Below are 18,513 nucleotides of genomic sequence, written 5' to 3'. Positions count from 1 at the left end.
AACTAAAGCCAGCCGTTGATAAAGGTGACCGCAAATTTCATTGTTCTTTCGACACAAATTTAATAACAGTGCTAATGAGCTGCAAGTCGGGATTACACTCATCGTAATAGAGCTGCTTCTTCGCCTTTGAATTTCAGTAATTTCACGTCATGTGTGTAGATACAGTGAATGTTTGTCTGTCACCTAACGTCATTCGTATCTTTCACAGTATTTAGAACACCGCGTTGATCAGGTGCCATCGTTTGCCACTGGAGATGCATTGTTAAAGGCAGAATAGTTCACGCACTCCTTCAGTATTCCAGACCATATATGCCTAAGATCGTTATTCAGAGGCATTACGTGAATTGCTAATCCAGATTACCGTTCTTTCCAAAAATTTCGAAGATTTCTTGACTGACTTATTTCAAATTATTCGCGATACTTCAATACACATGCAGATATAGCCTATACAGACTTTTTTTAAACAACGTATAGGTTTAATATTAAAACGGACTACGAGAAAGAAAATTGTGTTGTGCTATAATAATGTGGGGTTCCGTTTTTTATTTCTCAGTCAGTTTTAACTGCGATAGCGGGCCATTTAAGATATTAGCCAAATTTTCTCCCACAACACCCTAAGACTAAAAAAGCAACGTACCACGGAGGAATTATCCGAATGGGACGGGAATCGCTAGATGTGATGTACGCGTACAGACAGACAAAAGGTTGAAGTTCCAAAAAAATTAGGTGATTAGGGTGTAGAAAAATTTCCGCTACCAGTCATAATATAAGGTTATTTATTTGTCACACGAACGGTTTCGGACCTGCGCCCATCTTCAGGTGTTTATACCCTGAAGATGGGCGCAAGCCCGGAACCGGTGGGCCGGCCGAAGTGGTCGAGCGGTTCTAGGCGCTTTAGTCTGGAACCGCACGACCGCTACGGTCGCAGGTTCGAATCCTGCTTCGGGCATGTATGTGTGTGATGTCCTTAGGTTAGTTAGGTTTAAGTAGTTCTAAGTTCTAGGGGACTGATGACCTAAGATGTTAAGTCCCATAGTGCTCAGAGCCATTTGAACCATTTTATTTTATTTATTTTAATGTCAAGTTCCGTAGGACCAAATTGAGGAGCAAATCTCCAAGGTCATGGAACGTGTCAGTACATGAACTTACAACATAAAAAGTAATAACAGATTAAAATAAATGTTCATGAACCTGAAAGAAAATCAGTCCATAAGTTTAAGCAAACGCTATCAGCAATACAATGAGAATCATCTTAATTTTTCAAGGAACTCCTCGATAGAATAGGACAGACCCATGAGAAAACTCTTTAGTTTCGATTTGAAAGCGCGTGGATTACTGCTAAGGTTTTTGAATTCGAGTGGCAGCTTATTGAAAATGGATGCAGCAGTATACTGCACACCCTTTTGCACAAGAGTTAAGTAAGTCCTATCCAAATGGAGGTGTGATTTCTGCCGAATATTAACCGAGTGAAGCTGCTTATTGTTGGAAATAAACTAATATTGGTAACAAGAAACGACAATAAGGAATATACATATTGAGAGGCCAATGTCAAAATACCCAGACTCGCGAAAAGAGGTTGACAAGAGGTTCGTGAACTCACACCACTTATTGCCCGAACCGCCCGTTTCTGAGCCAAAAATATCCTTCTAGAATGGGAAGAGTTACCCCAAAACATAAAACCATACGACATAAGTGAATGAAAATAAGCAAAGTAGACTAATTTACGTGTCGAAATCACTCACTTTCGATACCGTTCGAATAGTGAAAATGGCAGTATTAAATCTTTGAACAAGATCCTGAACGTAGGCTTTCCACGACAGCTTACTATCTATCTGAACACCTAGGAATTTGAACTGTTCAGTTTCACTAATCATATGCCCGTTCTGTGAAATTAAAACGTCAGGTTTTGTTGAATTGTGTGTTAGGAACTGTAAAAACTGAGTCTCCCTGTGATTTAACGTTAGTTTATTTTCTACAAGCCATGAACTGAGGTCATGTACTGCTCTACTTGAAACCGAGTCAATGTTGCACACAACATCCTTTACTACCAAGCTAGTGTCATCAGCAAACAGAAATATTTTAGAGTTACCTATAATACTAGAGGGCATATCATTTATATAAATAAGGAACAGGAGTGGCCCCAACACTGATCCCTGGGGCATCCCCCACTTGACAGTACCCCACTCAGATCCCACATCACAGCCGTTACCAACATTGTGAATAACGACCTTCTGCGGCCTGTTGCTAAAGTAAGAGGTGAACCAATTGTGAGCTACTCCCCTTATTCCGTAATGGTCCAACTTCTGGAGTAATATTGTGTGATCAACACAGTCAAATGCCTTTGTTAAATCAAAAAATACGCCAAGCGTTCGAAATTTTTTGTTTAGCCCATCCAGTACCTCACAGAGAAAAGAGAATATAGTATTTTCAGTTGTCAAACGACTTCTAAAGCCGAACTGTACATTTGATAGCAAATCGTGTGATATAAAATGATCAATTAACCTTACATACACAGCCTTTTCGATAACTTTTGCAAACACTGATGGCATAGAAAAATAGGTCTAAAATTATCTACATTATCCCTTTCTCCCTTTTTATAAAGCGGCTTTACTACTGCGTACTTTAATCACTCATGAAACTGACCATTCCTAAAGGAAAAATTACAAATATGGCTAAATACAGGGCTAACATGTGCAGCACAGTACTTTAATGTTCTACTAGACACTCCATCATAACCATGAGAGTCCTTAGTCTTCAGTTATTTGATTATTGTCTCAATCTCCCTCTTGTCTGTATCACAGAGGAGTATTTCAGACGTCAATCTCGGAAAGGCATTTGCTAAGAAATTTATATGACTTCCTGTAGATAGTAAATTTTTATTTAATTCACCAGCAATGCTCAGAAAATGGTTGTTAAATACTGTACATATATCTGATTTATCAGTAACAGAAATATTATTACTGCAAATTGACTTTATACCGTCAACCTTGTGCTGCTGACCAGACACTTCCTTCACAACTGACCATATGGCTTTAATTTTATCCTGTGAATTAGCTATTCTATTTGCATACCACATACTTTTTGCCTTGCTAATAACATTTTTAAGCACCTTACAATACTGTTTGTAATGGGCTACTGTAGCTTGATTGTGACTACTTCTAACATTTTGATAAAATTCCCGCTTTGTTCTACATGATATCCTTATCCCACTAGTCAGCCAACCGGGCTGTCCATTACTGCTAGTACCCCGTTTAGAATGTTATAATGGAAAGCAACTCTCAAAGAGCATGAGAAATGTGTTATGGAAAGCATTGTATTTATCTATATTATCGTCACTATAAACATCTTGCCACTCTTGTTCCTTGATAAGTTTTGAAAAACTCTCTATTGCTGTTGGATTAACTTTCCTACGTAGTTTGTAATTAAATACGACATTGGTTGGAGTACAAAAACCTTTTAGTGTTAAAATTTATGCATCATGGTATGAAAGGCCATTCACCCTTTTACTAACAGAATGCCCATCTAGTAATGAAGAATGAATAAAAATATTGTCTATGACTGTGCTACTGTTCCCCTGCACCCTAGTTGGAAAAAACACAGTTTGCATCAGATCACATGAATTTAGGAGATCTACAAACATCCTTTTTCTTGCACAATCATGTACAAAATTAATATTGACGTCACCACATAGAACTACTTTCTGGTACTTCCTACAAAGTGAATCAAGAACCCTCTCTAGCTTAAGCAAAAATGCTCTGAAGTCGGAGTTAGGGGACCTATAAACAACAGCAATTACAAGTTTAGTTTTACTAAATTCAACTAATGCTGCACAACTTTCAAATATCTGTTCAGTACAGTGTCGTGATAAGTCTATGGACTCAAATGAAATACTGTTTTTTACGTACAGAGCCACTCCCCCACCCCGCAAGGAACTCCTTGAGAAACAGCCAGCTAATCTGCAGCCTGGTAAAGGAAGCCTCTGAATATCAAATTATTTAAGTGGTGCTCTGATATACCAATAATTTCAGAGTTAACATCTACTAGCAGTTCACTAACTTTATCTCTAATACCTCTTATATTTTGATGAAATCTGCTAATTCCTTCTCTACTTGGAAACATTACATCCTCTGGAGGTGAGCCCTTAGTTAGAGGCACTTCCTTTAAGCAGGTATACCTATCAGCTGACTTCAGTCTAAAAAAGGTGCAGCTCTAACACCAACTACTATAGGAATTTTTCCATGAGTGATAGCACTACCACCACCACCACCCACTACACTGTCACCTATAAGCTTAGCCAGCCTCCCCTTCCCATACCTATTGAGGTGCAGGCCATGCCTAGTGAAACCCCATCTACTGATAGACCCAACTGGCACCACTGAGACGTAATCCATGCCCTCCGCCATCAGTGCCCTCCCCAGCCCCACATTAACGCGACTAACAGCCGCATTAAGGTGAGGCCGATAATGACGCTGAAACAGTTGCACGAAATGCACATTAGTACCACCAGTTTGAGTAGCTATCTTAACCAAGTCACCACTGACATCACATTCCCCGTCCCTATCGAGACTGCCCGCATCTCGTGGTCGTGCGGTAGCGTTCTCGCTTCCCACGCCCGGGTTCCCGGGTTCGATTCCCGGCGGGGTCAGGGATTTTCTCTGCCTCGTGATGGCTGGGTGTTGTGTGCTGTCCTTAGGTTAGTTAGGTTTAAGTAGTTCTAAGTTATAGGGGACTGATGACCATAGATGTTAAGTCCCATAGTGCTCAGAGCCATTTCAACCATTTAGCCCTATCGAGACTGTTCCCTGCTCCACCCACTATCACTACCTGATCCTCTTTCGTAAAATTCTTACATAACTCCCCTATGCTTTCAGTAACCTGAGTCAACTCTGCACTAGGCTTCCAATGCTGGTGACCTGGTACTCACTCCCCAACACTTCCTGCAACTGCTGGCCCACACCTCTACCGTGGGGACTACCTAGCAGCAGAACCTTCTTCCTGCTAGACTTTGCAACTAACCTAGGCCTCCTAATTGCTGAGGACTGCTGCAAGTTACCTACATCTACGGCTACACGAGGCTCCTCTCTACTCAACTCTGACAGTTGGTCGTGTCTATTGCATGTATGCAAAGTAAAACTGTCTGAGTACCTCCTCTTCCTAGCTACCTTCTTGCCAACTGCCAGTTCCCATTCCCCACCACCCTTCATCCCCCTCAACATATCTAGTTCCTCCTTTGCGCATTGTAACTGCACCTGAAGGGCACAGATCTTACGCTCCTGCTCCTCTATTGTTTCTACTACATTCCCAGGAGAGGATCTCCCTAAAATGACCACTGGCTTCCGCACTGCATTCCCCCCAATGAAAATACTTTGAACATATCCCACACCGTAATCCACTACTCACAAACCTAAGACAGAGCCCACACTTTTCACTCATGGTAAATTTTACAGTTACTGAAAAAAACTATACGTCTACGTTACCATAGTTCAGTTACACCAGTAGAACTATTTAAGAACTAACAATAATGGTCTCGAAATTCTCTGCCTTCTAAGGAAGCAGCTACTTGTATTAATACTACTACAACACAGCCGATACGAATACCAGCAGAACTTCACAAAATTATTAACTACAACCAAAAAATTAAAACTACCACTGTAACACTAAGCGAAGTTAAAACACTATATGAAAATTTTACTGAAATATTTCACTAGAAAGAATAATAAACGTCAGTTGAAAACTGAAGCAAGAAAATTACTAACGACTTCAACACACTGAAAACTCTCTAAAACACAGCGAGCGAACGATTACAAAAGTTTATTAAGTCATTTCTCCACAAACGGCACGCATCACCGCTGAAATTTATTAAATTTAATAACTGTATTACAGAGCACAAATAAGTTTGTCAATACTTAGCTTACAACCGCTACAGCTGCAGTGCACGCCGCAAAATGTGAACACACTACTCAGGCGCGAGGCTTAGACGAACGACGAGAGCAGACTCTCAAATAACAGACCACTCGAGTCAATAACACAGGAAGAAAGACGGAGATTAATGAAAATCCACTAATAAGTTACTTTTACGGCAAATATTAAAACAAATAAACTTTAAAATAAGTAAATGAAGTCTAAAATTTATAAAATATTAACGAGCTATTTCAACAGCAGTGCAGCACACGTGACGTCACACCAAACCGGTCGTGTGACAAATAAATAACCTTTTATTGTGACTGGTAGCGGAAATTTTTCTACACCCTATAAAGGAACAGGCACGGAGTTCAACAGCATCCACCATGGATAAAATTCAATTAGATGATTTATTCAAGAGAAAGAGCTTCACAAATTGAGCAAGTCAATAACGCATTGTTTCACCTGCGGCCCTTACTCAAGTAGCTATTCAGCTTGGCGTTGATTGGTAGAGAGGTTGAATGTCCTCTTGAGGGACATCACGCAGAATTGTCCATTTGGCGCGTTAGATCGTCAAAATCCAGAGATTGTTGGAGTATCTGACCATAATGCTCTCAACGTTCTCAACTGGGGAGACATTGGCGACCTTGTTGGCCAAGGTGTGGTTTGGCAAGCACACATACAAGCAGTAGAAACTATCGTCGGGGATCATCTTGCTGAAATGTAAGCCCCGAATGGCTTGCCATGAGGGACACCAAAACGGGGCGTAGAATATCGTCGAAATACGTCTGCGCTGTAAGGGTGCCTCGAATGACTACTATATGGGTCCTGCTATGAAAAGAAATGACACTCTAAACAATCACTCATCACTGAAAACATTTCCACTCCAGTCAATGAGATTCCAGGTCGAAGACGTGTGTGGAGACGCCCCAGACAGCAACAGGATACCAACCTGACTGTCTTCCGCCAGGCAACCAGATGACGAGAGTGATGGTCTCGGAAGCCATTTCTTTTCATGGCAGGATCCCCTGGTTTCCATGTGGGGCGCGTCGACAGTATTCCACGCCTTGTTTTGTTGCCCTTAGTGGCAAGCCGTCCTGGGCTTACATTTCGGCAAGCTAGCCCTTCTTGTTCTCGTGTTTTATTTTATGACCACCTGTTTAATAGCGTGTTGTTCCACGTTTCAAACACGTAACAGAGACTGTGCTTGGCGTGGGTTCAGCCGGCCGCTTTGGCTGAGCGGTTCTAGGCGCTTCAGTCTAGAACCGCGCGACCGCTACGGTCGCAGATTCGCATCCTGCCTCGGGCATGGAAGTGGGTGATAGGTTAGTTAGGTTTAAGTAGTTCTAAGTCTAGGGAACTGATGACCTCAGATGTTAAGTCCCATAGTGTTAGAGCCATTTGAACCATTTTGGCATGGGTTCTACAAGTCCTTGGCAGGATTCCAGAAGTATGAGGCACCAGATGTCTAGGCTCAAACAATTCCCACAAATTACGGTATGCCGGTTTACTGGCACGCAGGTGGCGCCCGGTTTGTGTTGCAGTGGGTACAGATCACACACATTCGCTAGCCAAGGCATCAATTTGAGGTCACTATAATGCCCCTCAAGCCATTGTAGCACGATTCTGACATTGCAGCAAGGACAGTTATCCAGCTGGAAGATGTCATCGCCGTAGTGCACAAAGCATGAAGCGGTGCAGGTGGTTCAAACGGCTCTGAGCACTATGGGACTTAACATCTGAGGTCATCAGTCCCCTAGAACTTAGGACTACTTAAACCTAACTAACCTAAGGACATCACACACATACATTCCCGAGGCAGGATTCGAACCTGCGACCGTAGCGGTCGCTCGGTTCCAGACTGAAGCGGCTAGAACCGCTCGGCCACACCGGCCGGCGGTGCAGGTGGTTCGCAATAATGTTCACGTAGTTCACTGTCGTCATGGTCTCTTCGATTACCACCACAGACATCACGCAAGCCCAATCCCATAGCATAATTGCCCTCATCAGCCTGCATCTGTGGGGCGGGGCACGTTTCGTGTAGCCATTCGCCTGAATGACTGCGTGTACAGACCCATCAACTCGGTGTAACAAGAAATGAGGTTCATTCGACAGGCGACACATTTATATTGATCCACGATGAAAACTCAGTGATGCTGTTTCCCCTGAAATAATAACTAACAACGTCGTTGCGTCAACACGAGAACACGTAGGGCTCGTGTGATGTTGAGCTCCATGTTGAATAATGGCCTTCGAATGGTGTTCTCCGAAACACATGTGCCTGGACCAGCATTATACTCTGTCGTCAGACCTGCTACAGATCACTGGCTATCGCGGGTTACACAGTGGAGGATCTACATCTACATGGATACTCTGCAAATCACATTTAAGTGCCTGGCAGAGGGTTCATCGAACCCTCATCACAATTCTCTATTGTTCCAATCTCGTATAGCACGCGGAAAGAATGAACACCTCTCTCTTTCCGTACGAGCTCTGATTTCCCTTATTTTATCGTGGTGATCGTTCCTCCCTATGTAGCTCGGCGTCAACAAAATATTTTCGCATTCGGAGGATATAGTTTGTGACTGGAATTTCGTGAGAAGATTCTGTCACAACGAAAAACCCCTTTCTTTCAATGATGGCCAGCCAAAATCCTGTATAATTTCTGTGACACTCTCTCCCATATTTCGCGATAATAAAAAACGTGCTGCCTTTCTTTGAACTTTTTCGATGTATTCCGTCAGTCCTATCTGGTAAGGAACCCACACCGCGCAGCAATATTCTGCAAGAGAACGGACAAGCGTAGTGTAGGCAGTCTCCTTAGTAGGTCTGTCACCTTTTCTAAGTGTCCTGCCAATAAAACGCAGTCTTTGGTTAGACTTCCCCACAACATTTTCTGTGTGCTCCTTCCAGTTTAAGTTGTCCGTAATTGTAATACCTAGGTAATTAGTTGAATTCACGGCTTTTAGATTAGACTCGTTTATCGTGTAACCGAAGTTTGAGTTCCTTTTAGCACTGATGTGGAGGACCTCAAACCTTTCGTTATTTAGGGTCAACTGCCACTTTTCGCACCATTGAGATATTTTTTCTAAATCGTTTTGCAGTTTGTTTTGATCTTCTGATGACTTTATTAGTCGATAAACGACAGCGTTTTCTGCAAACAACCGAAGACGGTTGCTCAGATGTCTCCCAAATCGTTTATATGGGTAAGGAACAGCAAAGAGCCTATAACACTACCTTGGAGAACGCCAGAAACCACTTACGCTTTGCTCGATGACTTTCCGTCAATTACTAAGAACTGTGACCTCTCTGGCAGGAAATCACAAATCCAGTCACATAACTGAAAATCCTCCGACCTCTACGTTTTGTGACTAGACGTGGTCGTCCAACTTCAATCGTCCTACTCGTTATTTTACCATCCTTCAACCACTTTTCATAGGTGCTCATAACAGTATTACGTGAACAGGCGACCAGCTTCAGCGTTTCAAAGATTCTCGTTTCAGTGGATTTCCTCATTTGTGGCCCGTATCTTCACTATGATGACTATCTATTCGTCTCTCTTCCGCTTACGTTCTTTCCTTATTGCGTCGTGTGCCCGCAACACCACCAGGAGGCATTCACCGTCTCGGTGGGCTGTGGCCATCATATTTTGCCTAATCTACGTGCACTTCTACATCTACGTGATTACTCTGCTATTCACAATAAAGAGCCTGGCAGTGTGTTCAATGAACCACCTTCATGCTGTCTCTCTACAGTTCCACTCTCGAAAGGCAAGCGGGAAAAACGAGCACTTAAATTTTTCCGTGCGAGCGCTGATTTCTCTTATTTTATCGTGATGATCATTTCTCCATATGTAGGTGGGTCCCAACAGAATATTTTCGCAACCGGAGGAGAAAATTGGTGATTGAAATTTCATGAGAAGATCCCGTCACGACGAAAAACGCCTTTGTTTTAATGATTGCCACTCCAATTCACGTGTCATGTCTGTGACACTATCTCCCCTATCTCGCGATAATACAAAACGAGCTGCCCTTCTTTGTACTTTTTCGATGTCATCCGTCAGTCCCACCTGATGTGCATCCCATACCGCACAGTAATACTCCAGAATAGGGCAGACAAGCGTGTTGTAAGCAGTCTGTTTAGTAGACCTATTGCAACTTCTAAGTGTTCTGCCAATTAATCGCAGTCTTTGGTTAGCTCTACCCACAATATTATCTATGTGATCGTTCCAGTTTAGGTTATTTGTAATTGTAATCCGTAAGTATTTAGTTGAATTTACAGCCCTCAGATTTGTATGACTTATTGCGTAATCGATATTTAGCTGATTTCTTTTAGTACTCATGCGAAGAACTTCGCACTTTTCTTTATTGAGGATCAATTGCCACTTTTCGCACCATACAGATATCTTATCTGAATCATTTTGCAAGTCGTTTTGATCATCTGATGACTTTACAAGACGGTAAATGACAGCATCAGTGTAAGTGTATACTGTAGAGTTCTGAGAGCCTGTGAAACTGTAGCAAGCACACGTTATCTTTGGCGGCCCCTTGGTGCTATTCGAGAGCAATAAGCTACCGCTCTTTACCGTCATCACTATCGCCATCAATCATCTTATCACCATGACATACAACGCGAACATAACGCCGCCCAACACGCGCATCCATTACACTCACCTACACTCCGCAAATACTCAAAAACAACTCTCACGTATCTGCAAGGAAAGTGGCAATTTCGCAAGAATACCGTTTCCGACTAGGCGGCTGAAACTACACCCCTTGGGGCTCCCAGCCAAAAATGCTGTAAGACTTCACGATGATTTACTGTGCACTTCTTCACTATGTAATAATTGTACAAATAATAACACTACAATTTAGGAACAAACCCAAATAGCTTCTTAGCAGATTTTTATCGTCCCAGTGGTGTGTTTCCCTGTTAGGGTTTTTAAAGTGCGTCTTCCAGAACAATTTACAAATTATGATGCGGAGTTATATGGCATTCTAATGGCACTGGAGAGGATTCACAGACATCACCGGACGAGTTTTGTTATCTGTTCCGACTCTCTTAGTGCACTGCAAGCGCTTCACCAAATGTATCCGGTAGACCCGCTGATTCAGCTCATCCATGACTGCTCACAGCGGCTCCAACGCCGTGACGAGGTGGTGATCTTTTGCTGGGTACCTGGCCACGTTGGGATACAGGATAACGACATGGCTGATAAAGCTGCCAAGGAAGCGTGTTGGGATGGTGCTGTCCATCAATGTCCCACTATCTCATTTTCTGATAGATGCATCATGCGTCAGTGGGAGACTGAAGGGCTGCAGGTGTCTGGCAACAAACTGCGGTCACTCAAACCGACCACAAAAGCTTGGCGGACTTCGAGTCAGCCTCGCCGCTGGAAGGAGGTTTTGCTTACTAGACTGCGCATCGGGCATAGATCTTTCACACATAGCTTCCTCCTCCGGGGGGAGGATCAGCCTTTCTGTGAAGCTTGTGGCGTGCCGCTTTCAGTTCAGCATATTGTGGCTACGTGTGCCCTGTATACTGATAATAGGGCAGCCCTTGTTCTCGCTGGAGATCTGCCCACCGTCCTCGCAGATACCGATACCAGTGTTGACAGTGGTGGAATTTTGTGAACTGTCAGGCCTCATCCCTAAACTGGTGGGGAAGGGCGGCAGACATTAGTACGTTATAAACTGCTCTTCATGTGGGGACAGCCTTCGTCCCCACCCATGAGATTTCATGTTGACTTTTCGTCAGGGCGCTGTGATGTCGAGGGCCCCCTCAACCCAAATCATCATCATCATCAGTGGTGTGTTTTAGGAACTTACATTCTTTTATTCATACTCATACAATAAATATTAAATTCAGTATTTTCAAGGATTTCCAGCTTGCTGCATTGATAGCAGAACTTGTGTTGGCCAGTTTGGCATAGAAACAGCTAAAGTAGCAAGATTTAATTTTTTTAAGTGATGGCTATGTGACAACCCCATGAGCTCAGTGGTTGTAATATGTCATGATGACAGAGATGTATTGTTTGGGAGAGAGGGTTGACTCACGCTGAAGCGTGCAGAGAAACACCAGCAAGTGTGTCAAGGACGCTCTTGCATCGAAGTACACACAGGCCTTCCACTGATCCCGGTGACGGCACCAAGTGGTGTGCATGTCTGGGTCAGGGCCAATGGTAACGCCAGGATCCGCTGCGTCGGCGTCCAGCCGCCCAGCCTTACAGATGTAGTCCTCCTACACACGGCACGGTTACGTGGCCACTGCGTGTGTTGGCTGCGCCGCTCCAGCGGTCCGCCCAAGGCAGCTCGTTCAGTGACCGCAGACACCCAAGAGGCCGCAAGTTCGCGCCACGGCTCCGCCACTGCGGACGTCTGGCTGAAGTCCGCCGGACGAGGTCACCCAGAGAGCGGAGGACAGCAGCCTTCTCGCGCCGATGCAGCTCGAAGGTGCTGCCCGGCCCGTGCAGCGGAGGTTGGAGGTAGTTTCAGCGGGCCGGTTGGGCGCCGATACCCATCACCAGAAGGTCGTCGTGATTAGCCCGCAGTTTAAACATTTGTCATTCTCTCCGGTTTTGGACACTGATAGAGTGGCGACATGACTGCCTGATTTGTGCCTCCGGGCTCATTTATACTCCCTTTTCCTAGGTCTCCGATGTAGTTCTTCTGCAGGGGAGAAGTGGCCTTCTCTTCGGTAATTACGTCAGCTTTCCTCAGCCCGCTCCAGCCTCCACACGCAGGTTACTAGGTGCTGTTGTGATTGTAGCGTATGGGTTCTTCAGAGCGCGTCAGTGCGCTGTTCTGCCCTGATTACTTCACACTTGCATACAGTACCTGCCGGGCCGTGCCTTCCCTCGTCTGCGAGCGGTTTAGTACACCTCCCTCGCAGAATCGTTTACAAAATATCAACACTGTCTGCACCTGCCATACAATGTGCCAATCCGTCCCTTAACTACTACCTTCCAGCCATAGCTGTACGAAGTTTACAAGAATTCCCTAAATCCATGCTTGTACTTACCCGTGGCGCAGCATATCCCTCCATTCCGAGAAGATTCGTCTCTAATCTTTAACATCGTGAACCACTAAATTTAATAATTTACGTATTGAGGACAATCTCCCGAATTTGCCGTACAGGACTTACGTTCCCACTTTACTACCACTGTGTATCACTTATCATACCCTTATACAAGTATTAAGACCTTAAAACTAATTGATTCCCTGACCAGTGTCGGCCAACCGTACTGGTAATTAGTGTGTTGGCATGTCCACAGCCTGTGCCCACTTGCGTCTTACCGAGAGATACAGTGCGCAAAAGCTTGCTAGAAATATATCACAACTGGTGGCCGATAAGCTCACAACTAATAACTTTTTGCTTCTGTTCTTCCTGGAAATAGTGTATAAGACGCCCGTTAAACCCGCAGGGCAGAGCAGGTGATTAGGATTGTGGAAAGGGCCAAATAAGGTGTCGGTCAGGTTCACTCAAAATTGTAATTCATTGTAATTTAATAACACCTTTAAATCAAAACGGCACATAGCCGACCCTTTAGAACTAAGAGTTTCAAAAAGGCAATTATTTCTTGGCTGAAGGCCTCCAAACAAGAAATATTAAAAAGTCAAGAAAATAAAAAATGCAGTTAAAAAAAGCAATTAAAATACATATGGTATCACAGCTAGGTTGGAAAGCCTCAAGGCAAAAGTAGATAGAACAAACAAACAATACAATCAGCTGAAGGCCACAATTAAATTTGAAAATTTTAGAATATATTATCATAATATTTTAAAGCAGAAGGCCGAAATGTTTTTGCTTAAAAGGTAATTTCAAGAATAAGGTTTTAAGCGGCTTAAGGTCCAAAATTGATTTTCCAAAATTCAGAAAATACATAGTCTTGTAAAAAAATAGAATTTTTAAATGATTGTCTATGATGATTATAAACAGACAATTAAACACCTGTGCGAAGGGCAATAAAGAAAATGGAACTCTCTCCTCCAGGGAACTCGGTCTGCCCTTGTTCACTTAGGTGAGACAGGTGGTGAGCCCAACTATACTTGATCCGTCGGAACCCAACCAGGGGACAGCCACGGACCGACCGACACAACAACTTGCTTCCCGTCAATCAGTACATGAGAACTCAAACACAAGAGGTTACGAACGTGATTATCCACAATGAAATATGTATTAGCTGTCAAAACTAACACCATGTTGGACAGCGACAACAGGTGAGGAAAGGACGCTACCTGAAATTACGTTAGTGGCCAGGGCAGGTAACCGGAACACTAACGACCACAAAGCAAAAAATTCCGCTGGTACACTTGAATTTGAAATACGGTAACATAGTTAACTTCACCCAAAAGGCACATTGCCTGAATTTACGTCAGTGGCCAGGGCAGGTAACCAGAACACTAACGGCTACAAGGCAGAAAATTCCGCTGGTGCACTCGAATTGTAGTCAACCAATATAGTTAATTGCACCGCATGGCTGCTGAATTTCAGCAATACAAACACTCGGTGTTGCTCACAGGACAACCTCCCCAACAGTGAACCACCGAAACGAACCACACCACATGAATGGACGTGGCTTGGGTAGTTGAAACCACTACTCAACCTTGACGTCCTGGGTCGGTGAACCACGAAGCTCGTAGCGATCGGGCAGCTCCACACACACTCCGACACTGTGCAGAGACCGCCAGCGGACCCAGCCGACTGCACCACTTGGAGATAACTTCCCTGGTCCGCAGAAACCGACAGACTCCTTGCAGAACCCATAGTCGGAAACTATATGCACAAAACCAAAGATGGTACATGGTGTAAATATCGATACACATCGCTGGTGCCTGTGTAAATATCGATACACATCGTAGCTGCCACACGTAAAAGGAAGAAGAACCACTACGTAACCGCAACCAGGGCGGGAAACCAAACACAGATAGACAGTGAAGTTCACGAAAACGCATAGTTGGGAGTGAGCACAGCTCAGTGTACATGCAGCCACATTTGTTCCATCGATTTCCCCTTGCTGGGACACTCTTAATCTGTCCAAGGACAGCTATTGCTCTGGACTGAGTGTGTCATTTATATATGTTAAATTTTGAACAGATAACACCCTAAGAGATTCTTTTGACCAACACAATGTATTCCGCTACAATGTCATAACAGTTGAGCCTTTAGGCGCAGCTAGAAGACGAAAATCCGTGCCAACTACCTCATAAGTCGTGTCATTAATGATTATTCCGCTTTCCCGAAGCTCGAGTTTTTTCAATCATACCGGTCTGCCTCCTTCGTAGCAATTCAATGATAGTTTCTGGCGTGAATACGAAGTATAACAAATATGTACCCATCCTCTGGAAGTACATTTGAGCTGCCAGAAGGACCTTCCCAAAGCCTCGTCCCATTTACTTCCATCCGGAAATCAACTCTACTCACATGTCTGCTTATCAGTCTGTACTCGGCCACCCGAACAGATCACAACTTTCCCTTGTATGCACCTTTCTAACTCTACCGGTGGCACCATCACCCAGTTCCCCAATATCCCCCATTTCAATGCATACAGGTGAATGCTGTAGCAGTGAAACCCGGAGTTTTTCCCTGCAACAGGTACACAGTTAGCTAAATGCACCCTGGCTCCATCTGTTTCCACCTCCACACTACCTCTGTGGTAGAACAGTGCCAGAGTATCCTGCAACACTTTGGCTGTATTCTGTAACTACGCAGGAAGCTGCCTTTCTGTCGCCACAGTCCCATCATGAATTCTGTCAGTGTGACCAATATGGGATTAAGTTGCCCGTTCCCTGCATGAAACATCACCTCCTCTGATATCGCCACTTCACTCCTAGCGTCCCCAAGTCGGTCCGCTAGCACACACAGCAACCTTGCTACGAGGGCTGTTCAATAAGTAATGCAACACTTTTTTTTTCTCGGCCAATTTTGGTTGAAAAAACCGGAAATTTCTTGTGGAATATTTTCAAACATTCCCGCTTCGTCTCGTATAGTTTCATTGACTTCCGACAGGTGGCAGCGCTGTACGGAGCTGTTAAAATGGCGTCTGTAACGGATGTGCGTTGCAAACAACGGGCAGTGATCGAATTTCTTTTGGCGGAAAACCAGGGCATCTCAGATATTCATAGGCGCTTGCAGAATGTCTACGGTGATCTGGCAGTGGACAAAAGCACGGTGAGTCGTAGGGCAAAGCGTGTGTCATCATCGCCGCAAGGTCAAGCAAGACTGTCTGATCTCCCGCGTGCGGGCCAGCCGTGCACAGCTGTGACTCCTGCAATGGCGGAGCGTGCGAACACACTCGTTCGAGATGATCGACGGATCACCATCAAACAACTCAGTGCTCAACTTGACATCTCTGTTGGTAGTGCTGTCACAATTGTTCACCAGTTGGGATATTCAAAGGTTTGTTCCCGCTGGGTCCCTCGTTGTCTAACCGAACACCATAAAGAGCAAAGGAGAACCATCTGTGCGGAATTGCTTGCTCGTCATGTGGCTGAGGGTGACAATTTCTTGTCAAAGATTGTTACAGGCGATGAAACATGGGTTCATCACTTCGAACCTGAAACAAAACGGCAATCAATTGAGTGGCGCCACACCCACTCCCCTACCAAGAAAAAGTTTAAAGCCATACCCTCAGCCGGTAAAGTCATGGTTACAGTCTTCTGGGACGCTGAAGGGGTTATTCTGTTCGATGTCCTTCCCCATGGTCAAACGATCAACTCTGAAGTGTATTGTGCTACTCTTCAGAAATTGAAGGAACGACTTCAGCGTGTTCGTAGGCACAAAAATCTGAAAGAACTTCTCCTTCTTCATGACAACGCAAGACCTCACACAAGTCTTCGCACCCGAGAGGAGCTCACAAAACTTCAGTGGACTGTTCTTCCTCATGCACCCTACAGCCCCGATCTCGCACCGTCGGATTTCCGTATGTTTGGCCCAATGAAGGACGCAATCCATGGGAGGCACTACGCGGATGATGAAGAAGTTATTGATGCAGTACGACGTTGGCTCCGACATCGATCAGTGGAATGGTACCGTGCAGGCATACAGGCCCTCATTTCTAGGTGGCGTAAGGCTGTAGCATTGAATGGCGATTACGTTGAAAAATAGTGTTGTGTAACTAAAAGATTGGGGAATAACCTGGTGTATTTCAATGCTGAATAAAACAACCCCTGTTTCAGAAAAAAAAAATGTGTTGCATTACTTATTGAACTGCCCTCATACATTCAATTCGCTGTCCAACGCACCTAACTGCTTCTGTATTTTCTATAAATCGTTATTAGCACCTCCCTCGTTTCATTGGCACAGCAGGTTAGCTCTGCTGCTAATTCCTGTACTAGTCTCATGTTATTGAACACCTTGTTCTACGTTCGATAACCACACAGTGTGCCACCCCGTGGCATCCTTCATGGAACTTGCCATTTGCTGAACCTGACCAACTACGCTATTTAACTCCTTCACTTCCTTTCGTCTGCTGTTCCAAATATGGTCTTCAACAATTTTCATCCAGCATTTATACAGCCCCTTTTCCGTCGACTCCTATTTCGAGGAACCACATCCACCAACTGTGACCACTACACCCTTAATATACCGTAAGTGCCTCCTTATATAATTCTGGAAAGGCGTCCTCCAACCTACGCACCTCATTCCTAATCTCCCAGACCTCCACTGTTGTTTTTAGCGTCCGGTTATAACTAGTAAACCACACATTTGCTTGTTTGCAGAACATCACATCTGATTCTAGAGGCTGAACAACCGTTAAAAGTCCTGCCTCGCCCTTGCAGACATACAGCAACAGCAGGACTATCCTCACTCCACAGGATGTCCTTAAGTATTCACCACCTGTAGAACAAAATTATTCTACCATCCGCTTCACCAATCCATAAAAAGCAATATTAGTATAAATGACATGGAAAAATGAAAAACTCAGAAAAAAATCCCTATGGCAATAAAAATACATACTCCCTGATATACTAAACAAAAAAACAACAAATTACAATTATACAACTTACTTACGCGACTGTAACCTATACGGTATATCATGCACCTTAGGTTTCTCCTGTTTGGTTATTGGCAGCCGTGGTATCACCTCTACTAGTCTTTGAAACGGTTTTATGCGACTGACGTGTATAACAAACGTTTTCGTGGGGAACTTTATCTTCACGTTGGCCGGTGTGGTCATTTCGACAACCTGGTATGGTCCCTGGCTTTTTGTTAAAAATTGGATCGTTTTCCGCTTTGTCACATAGGGACTAGTGGCCGTTACCCACTTTCCCACGTGGTACTGCGTCTGTTTGATTGTGCCCGGCGTTCTAGTGCCTTTTGTTCATTCCTCCAAATTCCCCTAATTCTTCTGGCAAACTGCCTCACCGACTCACAATCCGATCCTAATTTAGGAACCAAAATGTCAAAGGGGAGATGACATTTTCCTGCCATACATCATGTCAATTGGCCACAGTATGAACTTTCGAATTATAGGAACATTGCACATAAGGTAAGTAGGTATCCCAGTCGTCTTGCTGGAACCTACTAATATCTCAACGTCTTCGCAGCTGTCTTGTGCACACGTTCAGTTCTCCTGTTGGTTTGTTGATGAAACTCACTTTTCAGTAACTT

This window comes from Schistocerca serialis, chromosome 7 (genome assembly GCF_023864345.2).
Source record: "Schistocerca serialis cubense isolate TAMUIC-IGC-003099 chromosome 7, iqSchSeri2.2, whole genome shotgun sequence".
NCBI classification, from domain to species: domain Eukaryota; kingdom Metazoa; phylum Arthropoda; class Insecta; order Orthoptera; family Acrididae; genus Schistocerca; species Schistocerca serialis.
This window is presented reverse-complemented; position numbering follows the sequence as displayed.